This window comes from Bos mutus, chromosome 1 (genome assembly GCF_027580195.1).
Source record: "Bos mutus isolate GX-2022 chromosome 1, NWIPB_WYAK_1.1, whole genome shotgun sequence".
Classification (NCBI taxonomy): Eukaryota; Metazoa; Chordata; class Mammalia; order Artiodactyla; family Bovidae; genus Bos; species Bos mutus.
The window spans coordinates 143,230,849-143,255,759 of NC_091617.1; the positions used below are offsets into that span (position 1 = coordinate 143,230,849).

Consider the following 24,911-nt stretch of genomic DNA (forward strand, 5'->3'; position numbering starts at 1 on the left):
GTGGTCGTTTGTCACCGCTGCCCAGGAAGCCCATGCAGCTGGTGGGCGGCTCCCTGCCCCGATCTAAAGCCTCCAGCCCATTAGGGACAGCCCCCTGCACCTATGCCGTCTGCACGAATCCGTGAGGTTCATGCTGAGCGCTGGCGCTCCTGCTCGGCACAGGCATTTTGGAGGGTGTGGGCAGACACCACCACGTGCCCAGCCCCCAGCCAGGTGCCAAGTCTCTAGTGCGCTCCGTGGGGGGACGGGTAAGGGCTCTGCCCTTGGTTGCTGGGGGAAGAGACTCCCCAGACACCCTCGAGGGAGGAGGGGCAGGAAGGTGGTGAGTGGCCGGCTCAGGGCCCCGCCCACCCGGGCAGCCCCACTGCGCCTGAGGCGCGTCTCGGCAGTGAGCACCCAGCCTGTGCTGAGCCCAGGAGCCTCCCAGCAGGTCCCGAGGTGGCTCTGAGACCCCGCCCCTTCCTCCAGGTCTACTAGGGGGACACCCCTTCTCCCTGTCACTCCAGGAGGCCTGAGACCCCGCCCCTTCCTCCAGGGCTAGTAGGCAGTTCCGGAGCCGATCTGTGAGTGGTTCTGGAGTTTGCAGGCGGAGCCCTTGTTGCTGTGCTCCCCTCCCCACACGAGCATCCAGAGCAAGCTATCTGCCCTGCTGCTTGAGCGACTCCCCCCACCCCCACCCTTACCCCCCGTATTCTCGGGGTATGATCAGAGGATCTGTAGCAGCACCTGAAACCTCCTTTAGTAGGGGTGTCCTTGTTCACAACTCTCCAATCCCCACCTTTAGCAGGAGTTAACAGAAGTCTTTAAGTTACAGGGTCCAGAGAGAAGACAGGAAGCTACAAACAAAACCAGATGGAGCCAATTAGTGAAACGAGAATCCGGGTTCAGGCTGCGATGTCAACGAATGATCTTCCACGGACATGCAGAGACACACAGGGGCAGAGTTTCATTTCAGAGAATAGAAGTACAGGGCTCCCAGAAAAGACACTGGGAGGGGGAAAGAGTTCCCTAAAATGGTGAAAATCAAAACAGTTTGTATCTTTACCAATATTGACCCACCTGTTCGTTTTTGGTTGGCTTAGGGTCCTGATGTACGTAATCCCTGGCCAATCAGTTTAAGAATCATCATGTCAGTCTGTCAATTTTATGGCCCCCTTTTTTTTAATCTCCCAGTTCTTGAATTTTCTTATGATATTGAGTCTCCATCCCCCGATCTAAATTTCTTGTGACATCAGGCCATTATCTCAGGACCAGATGTTTGTTCTAAACGTAATGGACCACCTGGTGTTTTTCTCCTTGGTCAGTTTCCACTTGTCGTGTCATGGGTTTGGGTGTTTGATGGCCTTCACATCAAGGGGACATGGAGGCATTCTCTTTGAATCTCAAGAAACTGGAACAGCCAGTATGGTTATAGATTACTGGAGCAAAGTGCTTACGTGAAACATAAGTGGAGATTGGAAACAGATTTTTAGAAGAAACTGAGGCTTTTTTTCCTTTTGACCCTATACTACACTGATTACCTAATATTTTTCTACTTCACTAGGACCCAGATGAATCTGACCTCCAGCAGACCCCGGTCTCACTGTGTGTTCATTTTAGTGTATTATTGATGTAGGAGATAGATGGGCTCCAGGCTAGACATTTATAACTGGCCTCCTGTTTGCATTTCATGGGGCATGAAAAAGTGGGCTTCAGGCTGGATGCTTACAACTGTTAGCATTTCTGAGAGAAGAAATAGGTGGGCTTCAGTCTAGGTATTTACAGTCAGCCTCCTGTTTGCCCTCTGAAATGGAAATAACAACAGAGAGTAAATAGCCAGTGTTTGTCTCTTGTAAACACCTTAAGGTAATAGTCACAGCAAGGATGAAAAGAGGGCATAAGCCTGTATGATTAAAGAATTCAGACTTTTGGGACAAGGGAGACACTGCACATGCACAGAAAGGCTTCTTGGGTCAGAACTCAAGAGAGAATGCCAGGCCATACGAGTCTTGCTCCTCCCAGGAGGCTTCACTTCGAGATCCATCTTGGCTAAGGGGCAAGTGTGCACCCAGGGGAGGCTCCCAGGGTAGGTCAGGTGTGGGAAAAGAAACCAGGTAACTGGCCTGAAGGAAGACAAATACCCGGAAGAACTGCCCTAAATGACTGCTATAAATGACTTGACCACGCCTCTTTACTGAGCTCCCCCTCACTGGGGGGATGCCCACACCCTTTCCCTGCCTTGCTTCTATCTTAACAAACTATCTCTCCATGTGCTCTCCCACCTGTTGTTACTTTGTGTCTCTAATAATAAATTTCATACTCCATTTACAGTTTCTGCCATCATGGTAAAAACATTTTTCACTGGGGGCAAAGATCCAGGGAAAAACAGCTTCTAGCCTCTAGCCCTTGCTGGTCTGGTGGCTAGGATTCCTGGTTCTCATCCAGGCTCCCCAGGTTCAGTCCCTGGGCAGGGAACTAATACCTCACTTCACGCCACCACTCACTGCTTACATGATTATATTAAAAGTGACACACCTGCCTGTGGCCATGACCCAACATGAAGAACCAAAAAAAGGTAAAAAGGAGGTTCGGTGGAGTTCAGTCACTCAGTCATGTCTGACTCTTTGCATCCCCATGGACTGCAGCACACCAGGCCTCCCTGTCCATCACCAACTCCCAGAGCCAACTCAAACTCAAATCCATTGACTCGGTGATGTCATCCAGCCATCTCATCCTGTTGTCTTCTTCTCCTCCCACCTTCAATCTTTCCCAGCATCAGGGGCTTTTCCAATGAGGCAGTTCTTCGCATCATGTGGCCAAAAGATTGGAGTTTCAGCTTCAGCACTAGGCCTTCCAGTGAGTATTCAGGACTGATTTCCTTTAGGATGGACTGGTTGGATCTCCTTGCAGTCCAAGGGACTCTCAAGAGTCTTCGCCAACACCACAGTTCAAAAGCATCAATTCTTCAGCACTCAGCTTTCTTTATAGTCCAACTGTCACATCCACACATGACCACTGGAAAAACCATAGCTTTGACTAGATGGACTTTGTTGGCAAAGTAATATCCCTGCTTTTTAATGTGCTGTCTAGGTTGGTCATAACTTTTCTTCCAAGGAGCAAGCATCTTTTAATTTCATGGCTGCAGTCACCATCTGCAGTGATTTTCGAGCCCAAGAAAATACAGTCAGTCACTGTTTCCATTGTTTCCCCATCTATTTCCCATGAAGTGATGGGACCAGATGTCCTGATCTTAGTTTTCTGAATGTTGAGCTTTAAGCCAACTTTTTCACTCTCCTCTTTCATCAAAAGGCTCTTTAGTTCCTCTTCACTTTCTGCCATAAGGGTGGTGTCTTCTGCATATCTGACGTTATTGACATTTCTCTCAGCAATCTTGATTCCAGCTTGTGCTTCATCCAGCCCAGCTGGAAGTTTCTCATGATGTACTCTGCATATAAGTTAAATAAGCAGGGTGATAGTATACAGCCTTGACGTACTCCTTTTCCGATTTGGAACCAGTCTGTTGTTCCATCTCCAGTTCTAACTGTTGCTTCCTGACCTGAATACAGATCAAGGAGGTGGCACCCCACTAACCTGGAAAAGCCCTGCCCTTCCCCTAAATGTACCTGCCTCCCCAGTATTAGCCTCACTCCTCCTCCCTTTGTCTTTACTTTTAAAACCAAACCACTCTCTCCAGGTGGGTGAGAAGTTGAGCTGTGAGCTTTGTTCCCACTTCACCATTCTTTGGCCTCTGAACAAAGCCTGTGCTGTGTTGGTCTCAGCTTTGGTTTCATAATCGACTGCTACTAAGCTGCTAAGTCACTTCAGTCGTGTCGGACTCTGTGCGACCCCAGAGACAGCAACCCACCAGGCTCCCCCGTCCCTGGGATTCTCCAGGCAAGAACACTGGAGTGGGTTGCCATTTCCTTCTGCAATGCATGAAAGTGAAAAGTGAAAGTGAAGTCGCTCAGTTGTGTCCGACTCTTCGCGACCCCATGGACTGCAGCCTACCAGGCTCCTCCATCCATGGGATTTTCCAGGCAAGAGTACTGGAGTGGGGTGCCATTGCCTTCTCCATAATCGCCTACTTGAGCCCAAATGGAAGAAGTAAACCTTCCCTGTTGAGGCAAAGAGCTCCAGCCAGGCTAGGGCGCGAGCAGGGTCCACAGGACTGACCTCGTGATAGTCTGTAGGGGGCGGTGGTCTCTGCCTGGGGGGCGGGTGGAGGGCGCACCTACAGCTGCCCCCACCACCACCCCCCACCCCACCCCCATCCCCCGCCACCTGGGGCCTGGACTGCGCTCTCGTCCCGGCCCCGACGCCACCTGATGGCCTGACTCGGTGATGCGGCCGCCGGGCACACAGTCAGGAGAGACCCAGAAGCGGCACCTGGAGCCCAGCAGCACCTGACACCCAGTCCTCAAGGGCGGTGGGCGTACTGGGTGTCAGGACTTGGTGTGTCAGGAAACAGAGCCGCTAGAAGCTCATGTCTGCTGTGGGCTTGAAACCCATGTGCAGGGCAAGCGCTCCCGCAGGACCCTGGCTCCGAAGCGCCTGCCCAGGTGAAGGCCACACCGGTGCCTCCTCACCAAGTCCTCCAGGCCTCCCTGGTGGGCACAGTGGGACCCACACCCCACGAGCTCCCCAACCCGGAGCCTGAGGGGCCAATGCGGGCAGGGCCTGGGGACAGGAGCGGTCACTGCACCCACATTGCTCCATGCCTCCTCCCCAGGGGCAGAGGCAAGGCCAAGCTCGTGCACGTCTCCACTGGACCCCCAGGCCCCGCCCCAGGCCCTAACCCCTTTCTGCCCTGTTCTGAGCAAATGACTCATCAGCCCACGCTACCATCAACCCACCAGCAGACTGGGGGGCCGAAGGCCTGAGAAGCCAAGTGACCCCCCCAGAGGGACAGCCTGGGCCACGGAGGCGGTCCGTGCCCACTGCCCCCGGGATGACAGCCCGCCCTCAGCAGGCCCCACATCAGCCCCTCCACAGAGCCTCCTCTCAGGGGATTCACTCACCTTTCACCAGGGCTCGTCCCACATCCCGTGTCTGAGGGCATCTGTAAGGCTGGTCACCCTGAAGCAGGGTCAGTCCTGCCTAGTCCTGCCCCCGGTCCCGTGCAGGAGGCCTCACACCGAGGCCACGGAAGCGGAGCCCAGAACCAATTGGCCGCTGGCGCTGACTGAGCCCTCTCACAGCCCAGGACTGCGAGCAGATGGACTCCAGTCACTCTGCAGCGCCCTTGGGGGTGAACTGGCCACAGGCATGGTTCCCCCATTTTTCATAAAGAGGAAGTGAAGCCCAGAAAGTGTAAGGGGCAGACTTCCAGAAAGCTTTCCAAAAAACAAGAAGCAAACCTTCCAAAGCCAGACTCCTCTGTTGAGGTGAAAACTCCTTTATCAAGTGCAAGTATTTCTTGTTGAGACTTGCTGAAAATTCTTTTGAGATTTGTGGATGAAACATTATTCAGGTCTCATGAGGGAAAAAGTTACAATTTATAACTGTGACATTTTGCAAATGTTTCAACCTCTGCATAGCTAATTATGTCTCCTAGGACTTTTCCTAGATTTCTCTTGACTCTTTGAATTAGTGATGAATTACTTAGAATATTTCTTCTGATTACATATAAAATTAAATCTTACTTCTACTGGGCTCCCCCTCCTGCCCACTTCTTTTTCTAATTATCTGGACTACTCAAAAGAACACTGATAATCTACTCTAATTTCACACAAATGTATTATATACTTTTTAATGCAAAAATGCCAGACTTACTAAATTCATCTTCCAACTCTAGAAAAGATAATCTTGTAGTCTATTTTATGTTCAAGTTATTTTTATATAGTCGTTGAGTTGTGTCTGACTCTTGCGACCCCCTGACTGTAGCCCACCAGGCTCTTCTGACCATGGAATTTTCCAGACAAGAATACTGGAGTGAGGGGCCATTTCCTACTCCAGGGGATCTTCCCAACCCTGGGATCGAAGCCACGTCTCTTTAGTCTCCTGCATTGGCAGCTGAATCACCACTAGCGCCGCCTGGGAAGCCCTCACTGTTAGTACACACGCATCGTATTCCTGATTTCTATTTACCCTGTCTCCCTGGGCTTGGTCTCTATTCTTTCCTCCTCATATGTATTTCTTAAAACAGGACTTCTCAGAAATTTAAGGCAGGCTGAAAGATGTAATACAGTTTCTAAAGAATGATGACAAATACACAACACAGAAAAGATAAAGAGAAAAAACGGACGTGACAGCGACAATAGACGCCTCTTCGGTTATTAAATCTGTAAGAAAATCTTGCTACACTTTCATCTGGCCTCTCAATTGAAGTTCATCCAGCATGCAAGGCTTCTAGAAACTTTTCCTCGATGTAGTAACCTGGATTGAGGAAGACGTACGTGCTGCTCATTATGCTCTCGATACAATAAAATTAGCCAGAGGGCTTGCGGGACTTCCCCGGTGGTACAGTGAGTAAGAATCCCCCACCCAGCGCAGGGGACGCGGGTTCAGTCCCTGCTCTGGGCAGATGCCACAGGCCGCGCAGCAACTGGCCCGCGGGCCACAGCTACTGCAGCGCACAGGCCTACAGCGTACGCTCTGCAACGAGAGAAGCCGCCGCGGTGAAAAGCCGGGCCCGCGGCCACAGGGAGCGGCCTCCGCTCACCGCACCTAGACAACGCCCCCGAGCGGCAAGGAGGACCCGGTGCGGACAAAGAACAGTTTTTTAAAAACTCAGCCTTGCAGAGAAATTCCCATCAGGCACTACTGCCATGACGCTTCTGCTCGAGGCTAAAGAGAGACAAAAATCCCTCTTCTCCTCAGGAAGGTGGAGCTGGCCTGAAAATCAGCAGATAAGACCCTCAAATCCCTTCCTTCCCAATGAACATCTGCGCCTTCATTTCTGCTGTATGCATACTCACCCCAGCCTCCTGCTCTCCCCTTGAGAGCGTACTATCTCTTAAGTAAATAAATCCTCATTTTGCTTTCTTGACCTTCCTGTCTCGGAATACTTCCTGCATTGAGACGGGAACCTTCCACTGGGAACGTCTTTGGTGGATCCAGCCAGGAGAATTCGGCGAGCCCGGCCTGCCTTGTGCGAGAGAGGAGCTCGCCGCCTGACTCCCTACTGCTTGAGGGGGACGTTACAGCAGGATTTGAGCAGAGAAGGGGACAAGGGTCACACGGCAGGAAGCCACACATCCACAAACAGCAGGGTCCTTGGGCAAAGAAAAGCAGGAGCCTCCAGACGGACAGGAAACCACACATTTTGGGGTTAAATGTCCTGCTGCTGCTGCTGCGGCTGCTAAGTCGCTTCAGTCGTGTCTGACTCTGTGCGACCCCATAGACGGCAGCCCACCAGGCTCCCCCGTCCCTGGGATTCTCCAGGCAAGAACACTGGAGTGGGTTGCCATTTCCTTCTCCAATGCATGAAAGTGAAAAGTCAAAGTGAAGTCGCTCAGCCGTGTCCGACTCCTAGCGACCCCATGGACTGCAGCCCACCAGGCTCCTCCGTCCATGGAATTTGCCAGGCAAGAGTACTGGAGTGGGGTGCCATTGCCTTCTCCGTAAGTGTCCTAGAGGCAGACAAAGAAAAGTGGAGAAAGGCAGGAATCTCCAATGTCTGAATGTAACTTTTTGCTCATTCTGCCCTCATTACAATAAAATCAGCCTTACAGATAAGTTCCCATCATGCACCACTGCTATGACACTTCCAGTCAAGGCTAAATAAGGACAGAAATCTCTCTTGCCCTCAGAAGGTGGAGCAAGCTGACGAGAAAATCAGGGAAGACAATCCCCAAACCGTTCTCCCCAATGAATATTTCACACATTCATTTCTAACCCCCACATAACCAGCTTGCTAAAGAACTCAGCCAGCTACTCACTCGAGCCTTCCCCCTCTCGCCTTGAGAGCATCCTATCACTATCATCAATAAGAAGGCCCCATGGTGAGCTTTTGAAGCTTTCGACAATGTCACCATTATAATAAGAAAGAGTAATTAAAACAATGCAAATACCAAAGAACAATATGAAAGGCTAGCCATTTCCCCAGTCTGAGTTATAGTTTCTTATGTCTCTGCTGGCATTTGGAGGGTGTGAACCGGGCTGAAAAACAGATGAAAAAGCCACAGGTTGTCACAGTCACGACAGTCAGCAGCGTAACAATGGAGAAGGGAGAAGAAGCCGTACCAAGGAACAAAGGCAGGGACCAGAAGCAAAAGGAGTTCCTTCCACGAATCAAAGGAGTCTTTGCTTCCTCTTTCCCGTGGCACACAATCCCCCCTAAATCTGAAAATGATGCTGAAGACTAAAGGGTGCCTCTCAGTCTGTAGTCATGTGTCTGTCACCAGAGGGCCCTCCACACGTGGAACCAGGGGCAGAGGCAGGAGGAGAGGAGCTGCCGGTTCTGTGCAGAAGGCTCAGTGGCTGACACGGACACCTCCAGGGCCACTCTGAGGGAGGTGACCCCAAGCAGAGATAGAGAAGACTTCTCCCCAGCGATGGGGAGAAATAGTTAAGTCACACATGGCCTCTGCCAGAGCTAGAGAGGACTTCTCCCCAGCGACAAGGAGAGAGTTAAGTCATATATGGCTTCTGTCTGCAAGAATGTCATTTCAGTATACAACTAGAATTTTTATTCCCTCAGCTTCTCCACCACCATTTTTTCATAAGATATTACTAGCATATATACATTTATATATATGTATATATACACACCACACACACAGGTAGGTATCAGAGGAGGCAATGGTTAGAAAGCATCACCAAATCAATGGGCATGAATCTGAGCAAACTCCAGGAGACAGTGAAGGACAGAAAAGCCTGGAATGCTGCAGTCCATGGAGTCTCAGAGTCAGACACAACTTAGCGACTGAACAGCAACACAGGCACAGGGTGAGTGACATTTACTGTAAGTAATGTATCAGTTTTCTTACTGTTTTATAACTTCATTTTCAAAGAATTACATACATACAGTTATGTTAACATACAGTAGTTGTTAACATACAGTATGCCTCTCTCTTGTAATTGGAGAAACTGTATTATCAGCCTATCATAACAGGTAAGTGTTTTTGTGGGGTTTTTTCAAATATAACGGTGTTTCAACACTATATTATGAAATGACTGTAGAACTGTATGCCGTACAAATTGTATAATGACTCTTTCATTACTGTGCAGGTGAGGCTACCATGAAGCGACTGATTACACTAGGCCACCATAAAAAGATACGCAGATGACACCACCCTTATGGCAGAAAGCAAAGAAGAACCAAATCCTCTTGATGAAAGTGAAAGACGAGAGTGAAAAGGCTGGCTTAAAACTCAACATTCAAGAAACTAAGATCATGGCATCCAGTCCCATCACTTCATAGCAAGTAAATGGAAAAACAATGGAAACAGTGGCAGACTTTATTTTCTTGGGCTCCAAAATCTCTACAGATAGTGACTGCACCCTTGAAATTAAAAGATGCTTGCTCCTTCGTAAGAAAAGCTATGACCAACCTAAACAGCATATTTAAAAACAAAGACATTACTTTGCTGACAAAGGTCTATCTAGTCAAATCTATGGTTTTTCCAGTAGTCATGTAGGGATGTGAGAGTTGGACCATAAAGAAAGCTGAGCACTGAAGAATTGATGCTTTTGAACTGTGGTGTTGGAGAAGACTCTTAAAAAGTCCCTTGGACAACAAGGAGATCCAACCAGTCAATCCTAAAGGAAATCAGTCCTGAATATTCATTGGAAGGACTGATGCTGAAGCTGAAATTCCAATACTTTGGCCACCTGATGCAAATAACTTACTCAGTAGAAGAGATCCTGATGGTGGGAAAGATTGAAGGCAGGAGGACAAGGGGACGGCAGAGGATGAGATGGTTGGATGGCATCACCGACTCAATGGACATGAGTTTGAGCAAGCTCTGGGAGTTGGTGATGGACAGGGAGGCCTGGCATGCTACAGTCCACGGGGTTGCAAAGAGTCGGATGTGACTGAGTGACTGAACTGAACTGATCTTCTTACAAACATTTTATTTTCTCTAGCTTACCTTATTGTAAGAATACAGGATATAATAAGTACAACATACAAAATATGTGTTTATCAACTGTTTAGGTTATTGGTTAAGCTTCTGGTGAACAGTAGGCTACTAGTAAAATTTGTAAGGAGTCAAAAGTTACACTTAGATTCTCCATGCGAGGAGGGTGGGTAGGCACCCCTAACCCTGCATTATTCAAAGGGTCAACCATGTATCACACAGCACTGTCAACCACAGTCGTCATGCTGAACAGGACACCCTACTGCTTATTTGTCTTGTAACTGGAAGTTTGCACTTTTTAACCACCTTCCTCCAATTGTGCTTCTTTGTGTACTGGTTTTACAATTAGGAAAATAAACTTATCATGGAAATAATTTTAATAAGATCATAGAAGAAACCCAAGCTATCCTCACTCCTCATTCTCTGCATGTTACCAGGGAAGCTTATGAGGGAGATACCTACAGAATTCAGATTCCTCCTCTAGCTATGAGCACACACCTTGCAAGCCACAGTCTCCTTCGCCACAGCAAAGATAAAAGAAAATCAATAGCCTCATGCAGCCTGTGGTCAGACCTCATCACATCAGGGGCTACTGCTGTTAGAGCCAGAATCCTCAGTAGTTTGATCTCACAGACCTAGGTCCTTACCATGTACACCTATGAGTCCCACCTGGCTGACGTCCACCTTAGCCACTCAATTCAACAAACACTGAGCAACTACTATCAGCAATGTTGCCCCTCCCACTGTGGGTAAAATCGAGAAGACTAGTGGCTGAGCCAAAAGTCACAGTTAGGGCATCCCTTGAAGACCAGCCTGAGTATGTAGGGGGAAGGATGAGGAAGGTTTCCAGGAGAGGGATACCTAAGACCAATCAAGGAGGTGGGAATGAGCCAGCAGGATGGGGGTGGGGGGTGCAGGCATGATGGAGAAGACAGCTTCGGCAGAGACAGATATGGTGCTGCCCAGATGTTACTGTGAGCATAAATCCCTGGAAGAGCTGGTTAAAATGTGGGATCTGATTCAAGAGGGCTGCTGAGATCTCCCTCTCCAACAAGCTCTCAAGTGATGCCAGTGCTGCTGCTGGAAGGACCACGTTTGCTGCGTGAGAACTGCACTTAAAGCAGACAGGGGCTTCAGCAGTCTGTTTCCAAATTTTGCTACACATTGGAATCACGTGGAGATTTAAAAAGTACTGAAGCCTGAAGGGACCAGACAACCTACAGAATGAGAAAAAATATTTGCGAACTCTATTGTTCATATGGTATATATCAGATATATATCTGATGAGGGGTTGATATCCAAAATATATAAAGAAGACATACAGCTCACTAATAAAAAAGCAAATAACCCAATTAAAAATGGGCAAAGAATCTAAATAAACAATGTTCCAAAGAATGTATATAAAAGGGCAATAGGTACATAAAAGAGATGTTCTACATCACTAGTCATTTGGGAGATGCAAATTAAAACCACAGTGAGATATCACCTCACTTCTTGAGAAATTTGTATGCAGGTCAGGAAGCAACAGTTAGAACTGGACATGGAACAACAGACTGTTTCCAAATAGGAAAAGGAGTACGTCAAGGCAGTATATTGTCCCCTGCTTATTCAATTTATATGCAGAGTACATCATGAGAAACGCTGGACTGGAAGAAACACAAGCTGGAATCAAGATTGCCAGGAGAAATCTCAATAACCTCAGATATGCAGATGACACCACCCTTATGGCAGAAAGTGAAGAGGAACTAAAAAGCCTCATGATGAAAGTGAAAGTGGAGAGTGAAAAAGTTGGCTTAAAGCTCAACATTCAGAAAACGAAGATCATGGCATCTGGTCCCATCACTTCATAGGAAATAGATGGGGAAACAGTGGAAACAGTGTCAGACTTTATTTTGGGGGGCTCCAAAATCACTGCAGATGGTGACTACAGCCATGAAATTAAAAGACGCTTACTCCTTGGAAGGAAAGTTATGACCAACCTAGATAGCATATTCAAAAGCAGAGACATTACTTTGCCAACAAAGGTTCGTCTAGGCAAGGCTATGGTTTTTCCTGTGGTCATGTATGGATGTGAGAGTTGGACTGTGAAGAAGGCTGAGCACTGAAGAATTGATGCTTTTGAACTGTGGTGTTGGAGAAGACTCTTGAGAGTCCCTTGGACTGCAAGGAGATCCAACCAGTCCATTCTGAAGGAGATCAGCCCTGGGATTTCTTTGGAAGGAATGATGCTGAAGCTGAAACTCCAGTACTTTGGCCACCTCATGTGAAGAGTTGACTCATTGGAAAAGACTCTGATGCTGGGAGGGATTGGGGGCAGGAGGAGAAGGGGACGACAGAGGATGAGATGGCTGGATGGCATCACTGACTCGATGGACGTGAGTCTGAGTGAACTCCAGGAGTTGGTGATGGACAGGGAGGCCTGGCGTGCTGTGATTCATGGGGTCGCAGAGTTGGACACGACTGAGTGACTGATCTGATCTGATCTGATCTATTAGAATAGCCATCATCAATAAGAGAAGAAATAACAATGCTAGTATAGATGTGGAGAGGACGGAACCCTTGTGCAATGTTGGTGGGAATGTAAATTGGTACGGCAACTATGGAAAACAGTGTGGAGGAACCCACAAGATTCCTCAAAAAATTAAAGTAGAACTACAACAGATCTTATAATTCCATTTCTGGGAATATATCCAAAAGAAAATGAAAACACTAACTCAAAAAGTTATCTGCAACTCCATGTTCCGAGCCCGGGCACACACGGAGCCTGTGCTCTGCACCTGCTGAGCCCGAGCGCCACCGCTGCTGAAGCCGGGGCACAGAAGCCCATGCTCTGCAGCCAGAGAAGCCCAACGGGAAGAGAGGGCCCCACCTGCATCCCGCAACTAGAGGAAGCCCATGCACAGCAAGAGACCCAGGAGCAGCCATATGAAGTAAATAAATACACACATTTCCCCAGTCCGGTGGCTCAGAGGGTAAAGTGTCTGCCTGCAATGGAGGAGACCCGAGTTCGATCCCTGGGTCCGGAAGATCCCCTGGAGAAGGAAATGGCAACCCACTCCAGTACTCTTACCTAGAAAATGCCATGGATGGAGGAGCCTGGTAGGCCACAGTCCACGGTGTCGCAAAGAGTTGGACACGACTGAGCGACTTCACTTCACACATTTCTGCTGCTGCTGCTGCTAAGTCGCTTCAGTCGTGTCCGACTCTGTGCGACCCCATAGACGGCAGCCCACCAGGCTCCGCTGTCCCTGGGATTCTCCAGGCAAGAACACTGGAGTGGGTTGCCATTTCCTTCTCCATCACACATTTCTAGCTATACGCTAAATAAGTACTGGAACATGATGTACATGATGACCACAGCAAACATTGCTCTATGATAGGAAGGCTGTGAAGAGAGAACCTCCTAAGTGTTCTCCCCTCAAGGAGAAAATCACTTGCCTCCTTTCTCTTCTTTCTTTTTATACTGTATCTATGTGAGATGATGGACGTTAGCTACACGTACTGCCACGAACATTTTACAATACATGTAAATCAAACCATCATGTTCTATGCCTTAAACTCATGCAGCATTGTGTGTCAATTATTTCTCAACAAAACTGGAGACAAAAAATGTTTAAGGTACTGATGCCTGGCTCCACCCCCAACAGGCTGATATAACAGGATGCAACCCAGGCACCCAGGCATCAGGATTTTTAAGATCTCCCCCAGGTAGTTCCAGATGCAACAATAGTTGAGAATCCTTGGCATTCAAAGGGCCAAAAGGGGCCTCATGCCTGTGGGGAGCTGGAGGGAATTGTAATGGGAGAAGTCAGCAGAGGCCAACCACAGGCCAAATGTCCATACTCAGAAGTCTAGATGTATATACAGAGAGATACAGAAGAGAGTTAGAGATAGTTAATAGGTAAATGGACAGATGGGTGGATGGATGGATACATAGATAGATCCAGCTGCCTGTAAAGGTCTCATTTCTTAAATAGCTAGTAGATACCTCAGAATTATGATGTAAAAATCCAAAATCCTGATTTATGCCCCCACAAAAAATGTTCTTTTCCTGCTTTAGTCTTTCCCGTCTCAGTAAGTTTCAGCACCACCCTTCCAAAAGCTCTAGGAGTCACCCTTGAGTCTCACTGATTTAGGCATCCGTATTTGATTTTGACTCCTCAGTAGTTCTCTAATCTGAAGCTCTTGAGCAGATAACTGCAGCTCCCTGAGGACACTGACTCAACCGGTGTTAAGTCTTTCCTCACATGCTTTGTAACTTTGTACTGTCAGCTCTCCAGCACTCTCAGAACTCGAGGAGGGCTCTCCTCCTGAGAGGTTTACACTTACTTCGCCAGAAGCCCAGGATTTTCAGAGGCTTGGATCTCTGTTAGTTTATTGACTTGGAGTTTCCTAGAACCATACTGATGGAAAGATTTCAATCCCAGCTCTGGGTGAAGATAGTGACCTGGTTATGGATTTTCAGGAAAATTTTTTTCTATCCAAAATCTAAATAAAGACATACAAAAGTCCTTCAGACACTATTCTGCACCAGTGGGTAAGTTTTCTAGTGTGAATCTTCAAAGGCCCCAGCTTTCTGTGGGAGTCTCAAATGCAGCCTTTAGACTCGTAAGAGTCCCAAGGTATTATCCCCTATTCTCGTGTAGGTCCTGAGGTCTAAACCTCTATGCGACTGAGACAAAGATTCCCTGTAGCGATCTTCTGATCACACGCCCCAGGCTGTCAAAGCCCCTTCCAGTGTGCTTTTGGCTCTGGTTTTCCGTTCATACTTCATTTTTAGTCCACTGGAAATGTTCTTACATGCTTTCTGCCTCAGTTACACATTTTAAAATGATACTTTTTTATATTTTCACTAATATGTGAGAGCATTTTATAACAGGAAGCTTTCTGGGTAATCTAGTTTACCATATTGCCAGAAACAGACATAGCAAATGGGAGCATGATGCCATAAAGATGAACGGAATAGGTTAAAACGAAGCATCTCAGACTTGAGGAAAAACGCTTACAGTTTTTCAGGGATTTCTACAATCATGCAACAGCACACACAGAACTCTACAGTGTCATGAGATGTGGTAATATACATGCTGAGAAGCTTCTTTTGAGGTTTCTCACGTAAATCGAAGGCATTTTACAAAAGCACAGCCACATCCAGTGAGGAAATAGTTGTTCTGTCACAGTTAAGGTGGCTGAAATAATACCCAAAAAAGCATACGGCGAAACCCAAAATGTGTATCTTTGTTAGTCAAATCTTGTTGCATGACATGTGAAAGCATTATAGAAGACTAAAGGAACAACTGTTGGAACAAATTACATAGTGTTGAACGTTTGCTATGTATTTGTATGAAGCACTGATATTTCTAACACATTTCAGCTTATGGTATTTTCTGGATTCTGTTTCCAATAACAAAATACATGAAGAACTATTTTTTATGAACCACACACAAAAAAAGAACCAAATAATATTTTCCCTCAGCTAAAAATAACATCTTTTAGAAAACCTATAATACATAGAAAAGTTCAGAAAACTACTTCAACTGAATTGTAGAAATTCCCAAGCAAAGGTACAGATAAAGTATTGATACCCCACATGGAATGTATTCCCTCCATCATTCACAGGCAAGGTATTGGTAGCAAAGACAATGCATAAGACAGCAATGGATGTGGTAGGTGATGTTAGATTTATAAAAACAAGACATTTTAAAACATAGGGGACTCTTTGCACTCTTTTTTAGAGGGTAACTTTCTTAGATCAGGTTCCCTGGGATGCAGATTCTGACAGGAACAGTCACATATAGAAATGCTACTGGGGAGCGCCCTTAGGGTTAACTGCAGGGACGTGACGGAGGCAGGAAGAGGGACTGAACTGAGATGCAGTTCCCACGAGGTCCTTAACCAATGCCCTGCACAGTTCAGGGCCTGTGATGGCCATTCAGTGCGGTCTCGGCTCTCAGCGAGTCAGCCCGCCTTTAATCCAGCACCAGCCGTTTGCTGACGGAGCGCCGCCCCGGGAGGGGATGCACCTTGGGTGAGGTGTCCCTCTTCCGCTGAGTGCTGTACCTAGAATGGCCTGCCAGCCACCAACATGGCGCAAAGGACTGGGAGAAGCGCGCCAGCGTCCACAGAGGTAACCACGTAGAGGACTGCAGGAGAGACTGTGGGCCTGAAAGAACAGACTGACTGAAAGATGAAGTCTTCACTTTTCTCTTACAAAGAAATTAAGTGATCCAAATGTGTTGACTTCGGCTATAGTGACAATTAGTGGACAGTTCAGTTGCTCAGTCGTGTCCAACTATCTGTGACCCCATGGACTGCAGCACACCAGGCCTCCCTGTCCATCACCGACTTCCAGAGCTTGCTCAAACTCATGTCCATCACATTGGTGATGCCATCCAACCATCTCATCCTCTGTCGTCCCCTTCTCCTCCTACCATCAGTCTTTCCCAGCATCAGGGTCTTTTCAAATGAGTCAGTTCTTCACATCAGGTGGCCAAAGTATTGGAGTTTCAGCTTCAGCATCAGTCCTTCCAATGAGTATTCAGAACTGATTTCCTTTAGGATGGACTGGTTGGATCTCCTCACAGTCCAAGGGACTCTCAAGAGTCTTATCCAACACCACAATTCAAAAGCATCAATTCTTCGGCACTCAGCTTTCTTTATGGTCCAACTCTCACATACATACATGACTGGATGTGATGACTGGAAAAACTATAGCTTTGACTAGACAGACGTTTGTTGGCAAAGTAATGTCTCTGCTTTTTCATATGCTGTCTAGGTTGGTCATAGTTTTTCTTCCAAGGAGCAAGCGACTTGTAATTTCATGGCTACAGTCACCATCTGCAGTGATTTTGGAGCCCAAGGATATAAAGTTTGTCACGGTTTCCATTGTTTCCCCATCTATTTGCGACGAAGTGATGGGACCAGATGCCATGATCCTCATTTTTTGAATGTTGAGTTTTAAGCCAGCTTTTTCACTCTTCTCTTTCACTTTCGTCAACAGGCTTTAGTTCCTCTTCACTTTCTGCCATTGGGTGGTGTCATCTGCATATCTGAGATTATTGATATTTCTCCCGACAATCTTGATTCCAACTTGAGCTTCTTCCAGCCCAGCGTTTCTCATGATGTACTCTGCATATAAGTTAAATAAGCAGGGTGACAATATACTGCCTTGACATACTCCTTTCCCGATTTGGAACCAGTCTGTTGTTCCATGTCCAGTTCTAACCGTTGCTTCTTGACCTGCATACAGATTTCTCAGGAGGCAGGTATGGTGGTCTGGTCCACAGTTTGTTGTGATCTACACAGTCAAAGGCTTTAGCATAGTCAATAAAGCAGAAGTAGATGTTTTCCTGTAATTCTCTTGCTTTTTCTATGGTCCAACGGATGTTGGCAATTTGATCTCTGGTTCCTCTGCCTTTTCCAAATCCAGCTTGAACATCTGGAAGTTCTCGGTTCACATACTGTTGAAGCTGAGCTTGGAGAATTTTGAGTATTACTTTGCTAGCGTGTGAAATGAGTGCAATTGTGAGGTAGTCTGAGCATTCTTTGACATTGCCTTTCTTTGGGATTGGAATGAAAACTGATCTTTTCCAGTCCTGTGGCCACTGCTGAGTTTTCCAAATTTGCTGGCATATTGAGTGCAGCACTTTCACAGCATCATCTTTTAGAATTTGAAACAGCTCAACTGGAATTCCATCACCTCCACTAGCTTTGTTGGTAGAGGCCCACTTGACTTCACACTCCAGGATGTCTGACTTTAAATAATGACAGTTACAATTTTGAAAGCACAGTGAAAGATATACTTTTTCCATTTGGGTTAGCATATTGTTGGAAGAACTTTTTCAGCCATGACAGCCAAAAAAAAATCAAGTATCTAAATAAATTGAAAACATATGCTTTTGAATTGCTACATTACCAAATGCTAAACCAAGTTTTTTCATTACAGTAAAGCATCTGATCCGGAGAACGCAATGGCACCCCACTCCAGTACTCTTGCCTGGAAAATCCCATGGATGGAGGAGCCTGGTAGGCTGTAGTCCATGGAGTTGCTAAGAGTTGGACACGACTGAGCAACTTCACTTTCACTTTTTACTTTCATGCATTGGAGAAGGAAATGGCAACCCACTCCAGTGTTCTTGCCTGGAGAATCCCAGGGACCGGGGAGCCTGGTGGGCTGCCGTCTATGGGGTCACACAGAGTCGGACACGACTGAAGCGACTTAGCAGCAGCAGCAGCAAAGCATCTGATCACATAATGATGCAAGACAAATCATGTGCTTACCCAGAGCCCGAATAATTCAGCTCAAAGCTCCTGGCCTCCCACAGTAATTTCCCAGTTGAAATACTCCAGCTTCTTTCTAGGCTCCTAGATTGTGGCTGGTTATTCTCCTTACCACTTAGTAAAGCAGCTTCTAAGTCTTTATCTCCATGTATCACCATCAGTTTAAAAAGGGTCTTTCCTGGTGGTCCAGTGGTTAAGACTCTGTGCTCCCAATGCAGGGGATGTGGATTTGATCCCTGGTCAGGGAACTAAGATCCTGCGTGATGTGGGTGTGGCCAAAAATAAAGAAATGAAGGAATGAATGAATTGTATGGAAAAATGTTTAAGCATGTAGCTCCTTTTGTTTATAAATCATACACGTGTTACACTACTGACAAATTATCTATTTTATGTAACATATACAAAAATAGACATTTAAACAGATAAGACAATTGTTGCTCATAATGCATAAATGAAGAGAGATTCTACAATGTGGCATTTACTCTTCAAAAACATCACAGTCATGAAAGACAAAGATTTAGGGGCTGCTCCAAGCTGGAGTGACAACTAAATGCTGCACGGTCCAGAGTTAGATCTTGAACTCATAAAGGAAAGTGTGGAGAAAATAGGCAAATTCTGAGCAGAATCTATGGATTAGATGGTCAAGTTAGATGAATGTCAATTTCTTAGTTTTGATTTTTGCCTTGTAAATACACTCTGAATATGAAAGGCTACAGGGCATCATGTATGCAACTTATTTTCAAGTAAGTTCAGGAAAAAAATAAAATCCACAGTCAATGTATGTATATGTATTAGTGTGTGTAGAGAGAGAGAGAAAAAGAATGCAAATATGGACATTGTTAACAACTGGAAAATCTGACTGAAGGATATATAGAACCCAGTGCATCTTTGCACTACTTTTGCAACTTTTCTGTAAATCTGAAATTCTTTCAAAAAAAGGTTAACAATATAAACAGAACAAAAATTCCTTGAAAATATGACACAAAAAATAGAAACTAGTTTAAAGCATTCCAGTTATTATTAGTACAAAACAATGTATTGAATATGTGAACCATGAACTTCCTGATGTTCAAGCTGGTTTTAGAAAAGGCAGACGAACCAGAGATCAAATTGCCAACATCCGATGGATCATGGAAAAAGCAAGAGAGTTCCAGAAAAACATCTATTTCTGCTTTATCGACTATGCCAAAGCCTTTGACCGTGTGGATCACAATAAACTGTGGAAAATTCTGAAAGAGATGGGAATACCAGACCACCTGACCTGCCTCATGAGAAATTTGTATGCAGGTCAGGAAGCAACAGTTAGAACTGGATATGGAACAACAGACTGGTTCCAAATAGGAAAAGGAGTACGTCAAGGCTGTATATTGTCACTCTGCTTATTTAATTTATATGCAGAGTACATCATGAGAAACGCTGGGCTGGAAGAAGCATAAGCTGGAATCAAGACTGCTGGGAGAAATATCAATAACCTCACATATGCAGATGACACCACCCTTATGGTAGAAAGTGAAGAGGAACTAAAAAGCCTCTTGATGAAAGTGAAAGTGGAGAGTGAAAAAGTTGGCTTAAAGCTCAACATTCAGAAAACGAAGATCATGGCATCTGGTCCCATCACTTCATGGGAAATAGATGGTGAAACAGTGGAAACAGTGTCAGACTTTATTTTGGGGGGCTCCAGAATCACTGCAGATGGTGATTGCAGCCATGAAATTAAAAGACGCTTACTCCTTGGAAGGAAAGTTATGTCCAACCTAGATAACATATTCAAAAGCAGAGACATTACTTTGCCAACAAAGTTTCGTCTAGTCAAAGCTATGGTTTTTCCTGTGGTCATATATGGATGTGAGAGTTGGACTGTGAAGAAGGCTGAGCACCGAAGAATTGATGCTTTTGTTTTTTCGTTTTTTTTTTTTTTATCTTGGAAAGATTTTATTTTTTTTATTTATTTTTTTAATTTTATTTTTAAACTTTACATAATTGTATTAGTTTTGCCAAATATCAAAATGAATCCACCACAGGTATACATGATACTTTTGAACTGTGGTGTTGGAGCAGACTCTTGAGAGTCCCTTGGACTGCAAGGAGATCCAACCAGTCCATTCTGAAGGAGATCAGCCCTGGGATTTCTTTGGAAGGAATGATGCTGAAGCTGAAAACTCCAGTACTTTGGCCACCTCATGTGAAGAGTTGACTCATTGGAAAAGACTCTGATACTGGGAGGGATTGGCGGCAGGAGGAGAAGGGGACGACAGAGGATGAGGTGGCTGGATGGCATCACTGACTCAATGGACGTGAGTCTGGGTGAACTCCAGGAGTTGGTGATGGACAGGGAGGCCTGGCGTGCTGCGATTCATGGGGTCGCAAAGAGTTGGACACGACTGAGCAACTGATCTGATCTGATCTGATACACCAGCCTATCAAGCTACAGGAAGGGCTTGTGTAATTTTGAAATAAGGTTCTTTTTAATTCAGATTCAGAACAGTCACTCAGTTGTGTCCGACTCTTTGGGACCCCATGAATCGCAGCAGGCCAGGCCTCCCTGTCCAGCACCAACTCCTGGAGTTCACTCAAACTCACGTCCATCGAGTCAGTGATGCCATCTAGACATCTCATCCTCTGTTGTCCCCTTCTCCTCCTGTCCCCAATCCCTCCCAGAGTTAGAGTCTTTTCCAATGAGTCAACTCTTCACATGAGGTGGCCAAAGTACTGGAGTTTCAGCTTTAGCATCAGTCCTTCCAAAGAACACTCAGGGCTGATCTCCTTTAGAATGGATTGGTTGGATCTCCTTGCAGTCCAAGGGACTCTCAAGAATCTGCTCCAACACCACAGTTCAAAAGCATCAATTCTTTGGCATTCAGCTTTCTTCACAGTCCAACTCTCACATCCATACATGACCACTGGAAAAACCGTAGCCTTGACTAGAAGGACATTTGCTGGCAAAGTAATGTCTCTGCTTTTGAATATGCTATCTAGGTTGGTCATAACTTTCCTTCCAAGGAGTAAGCGTCTTTTAATTTCATGGCTGCAATCACCATCTGCAGTGATTCTGGAGCCCCCCAAAATAAAGTCTGACACTGTTTCCACTGTTTCCCCATCTATTTCCCATGACGTGATGGGACCAGATGCCATGATCTTCGTTTTCTGAATGTTGAGCTTTAAGCCAACTTTTTCACTCTCCACTTTCACCTTCATCAAGAGGCTTTTTAGTTCCTCTTCACTTTCTACCATAAGGGTGGTGTCATCTGCATATGTGAGGTTATTGATATTTCTCCCAGCAGTCTTGATTCCAGCTTGTGCTTCTTCCAGCCCAGCGTTTCTCATGATGCACTCTGCATAGAAGTTATATAAGCAGGGTGACAATATACAGCCTTGACGTACTCCTTTTCCTATTTGAAATCAGTCTGTTGTTCCATGCCCGGTTCTAACTGTTGCTTCCTGACCTGCATACAGATTTCTCAAGAGGCAGGGAAGGTGGTCTGGTATTCCCATCTCTTTCAGAATTTTCCATGGTTTACTGTGATCCACACAGTCAAAGGCTTTGGCATAGTCAATAAAGCAGAAATAGATGTTTTTCTGGAACTCTCGTGCTTTTTCGATGATCCAGCAGATGTTGGCAATTTGATCTCTGGTTTGTCTGCCTTTTCTAAAACCAGCTTGAACGTCTGGAAGTTCATGGTTCACATATTGCTGAAGCCTGGCTTGGAGAATTTTGAGCATTACTTTACTAGCATGTGAGCTTACTTAACAAATAAATTTAACAAGGCTGTGCGTGGCCTTTCTCTAGTTATGGTGCAGCGAGCAGGGGCCACTCTCAGTGTGGCGCCCAGGCTTCAGAAGGTGGAGCTGAGGCTTCAGCAGGTGCAGTGTGAGGGCTCAGCAGTTGCGGCTCCCGGGCTCTGAAGCACAGGCTCAACAGCCATGGCGCACGGGCTTGGCTGTTCTGTGGCATGTGGTATCTTCCCAGACCAGGGATTGAACCCATGCCCCCTGCACTGGCAGGCAGGTTCCTAACCACTGGGCCACCAAGGAAATCCCTGAAATAAGGTTCTTGAATACCACTGTGGCACGTCTCCCCACAGCAATAGCCCTCAGACACTGACAGCCATTTAATGAAATATCTATCAACAGTCAAAGTGCCCCTAAACTCTCACAGATCTACTGTGTACAAGACCTTGCTGAGTAATCTGTTCTACACTTAGACTCTGAAGAAGAAAGCCATGTGCAAGAAGGTACACTTTGCCCACATACAGGGAATGAACCACAAGTGTCATCCATGAACGCTGCTCTGTAGATGTATAAGATCAACGTTCTCAGACTCACAAACTTACGGTGAGCGAAGGGGGAGGGATAAATTCAGAGTTTGGGACTGGTGAACAGAAGCACTTTGATGTGCAAAGGGAGAGACCAAGCAATTGTGCTGCTGCAACCGAGAAAACCCTTTATCCAGAAGGATCTGAGAAGTCCTCTGATAGCCACTCCCACACTCAAGGCAGATAAAGGGGAACAAGACAACAGGTCTTGATCCAGGATGCTTGTGAACTGCGTGCAACTCTTCATACACGAGGCTGGTACCCTTCTCCTAACCGTGGATTCCAAGGCTGCAACAAGCCAGATCTGAGCACACTGGCAAATGAAGTGACTGCCTTTGTCAACTGAAGTGAATCCCTTATCAGTGGTGATGCTGCAGAAATACCCCAGGAGCATCAATCGGCAAGTGAGATTACTCTGGCATGTGATACTTTAGCTAAAACACTGAAAACCTCAGACAGCTCCTCACCTCCAAGCCTGGCAGGTGAGACAGACACCAGCAGAGGAGGGAACATCTATGTCATCATTAGAGACCAGTCCACACTCATCACTGGGGCCCACGCCCTCCTTCTTCTCAGCATTCACATCCTGTGGCCAGCCCGATTCCAGAGTGCCTCAATGTGCACTGCCTCTCAAGGCTACTTCTGCCTGTGTTTCCTCTCCACGCACTGAGCCGGGTTAAGCCTAGCCCTTCACGCACTTGGGCAGGATTGCCGAACCAGCCTGATGCAAGCCTGCTCAAATGAGCTCCCCAACCTTGGCCTGGCCCAGAACATAAGCCTCCCACTACCCTGTGGCCAGAGTCAATCAGCTGCAGGACAATATCCAGGAAGACAAACCTTCTGGCAAGTGGATAAATTCAGTCATGGAGCACACCTGGAAGTTTCAGGAGCCGTGTAACAGAAGAGCAAAGCTGGGTATAGACAGCTATGAGTATGCGTATCTTAAAGCTATAGCTCTCTTTAGTCCCCAGCATCCAGGTTTTTGAATCCAGCATTCTAAAACTAAGATCATGGCATCCTATCCCATCACTTCATGGCAAATACATGGGGAAACAATGGAAACAGTGACAGACTTTATTTTCTTGGGCTCCCAACGCACTGCAGATGGTGACTGCAGCCATGAAATTAAAAGATGCTTGCTCCTTGGAAGAAAAGCTATAACCAACCCAGACAGCATATTAAAAATCAGAGACATTGCTTTATCAACAAAGGTCCGTCTAGTCAAAGCTATGGTTTTCCCAGTAGTCATGTATGGATGTAAGAGTCTGACTATAATTAAAGTTGAGCACTGAAGAATTGATGCTTTCAAACTGTGGTGTTGGAGAGAACTCTTTGAAGAGAGTCCCTTGGACTGCAAGGAGATCAAACCAGTCAATCCTAAAGGAAATCAGTCCTGAATATTCACTGAAAGAACTGATGCTGAAGCTCCAATACTTTGGCCACCTGATGCAAAGAACTGACTCAATGGAAAAGCCCCTGATGCTGGGAAAGACTGAAGGTGGGAGGAGAAGGGGACAACAGAGGATGAGATGGTTGGATGGCATCACTGACCCGATGGACATGAGTTTGAGTTGGCTCCGGGAGTTGGTGATGGACAGGGAGGCCTGGTGTGCTGCAGTCCAAGGGGTTACAAAGAGTCAGATACGACTGAGTGACTGAACTAATCCAGATTTGGCCAGCACAAGCCAGATTTTAAGATTAGAAGAAAAGCATAGATGGAGTTGGAGGATTGTGTTCAGAAAACCTACTTGGAAGACACCTACTGACTGGCCCAGATCCTCAAACCGCCTGCGGGCACTCAGGCTGATGAGCACTAACATAACCAAAGAACGCTTTTTACTGGTCACATGGGCAATGCTTCCATAGACAGCATAATCCCCTACATCCTTAAGCAGATGGCCGAGCATAACAGCCAGATAACTGATGCCAATCTACAGAGCACACCACACACCTGCTGAGGATGAGAAGCACAGGGATCCTCCCGGGGCCGCTCAGATACAGAAAAAATGAAGTAGCGGTATTTTTGCACATGCAAATATTTCCAGTATGTTAGTCATTTTCCACCTGGTTTTTTCTTACCTGTTATGATTCATACATTAGCAACTAAAAGACTAATAGGATTCTTTCCTGTAAGAAATGTTCTAATGCCTTCTGATGAAGCAGCAGATTTTTGAAACAATCTTTTAACCCAGTTTGTATTTAGAAATTGTCAGAGCACAAAAAACAAAAATTTTATAATGTCAGAGACTAGTATTAAAGAAAACTTTCAAGATAAGTCTCTTGAAAAACAAAGAAGCCTTATTTGTTGTTATTGCTGTTT

The 24,911-nt window shown here is 46.2% G+C and overlaps 1 pseudogene; it reads left to right on the top strand.

The window, feature by feature from the left end:
• Positions 1-19,577: 19,577 nt before the first annotated feature.
• LOC102283962 (nuclear receptor subfamily 2 group C member 2-like) lies at positions 19,578-24,549 on the top strand (annotated as a pseudogene).
• The last annotated feature ends 362 nt before the right edge of the window (positions 24,550-24,911 follow it).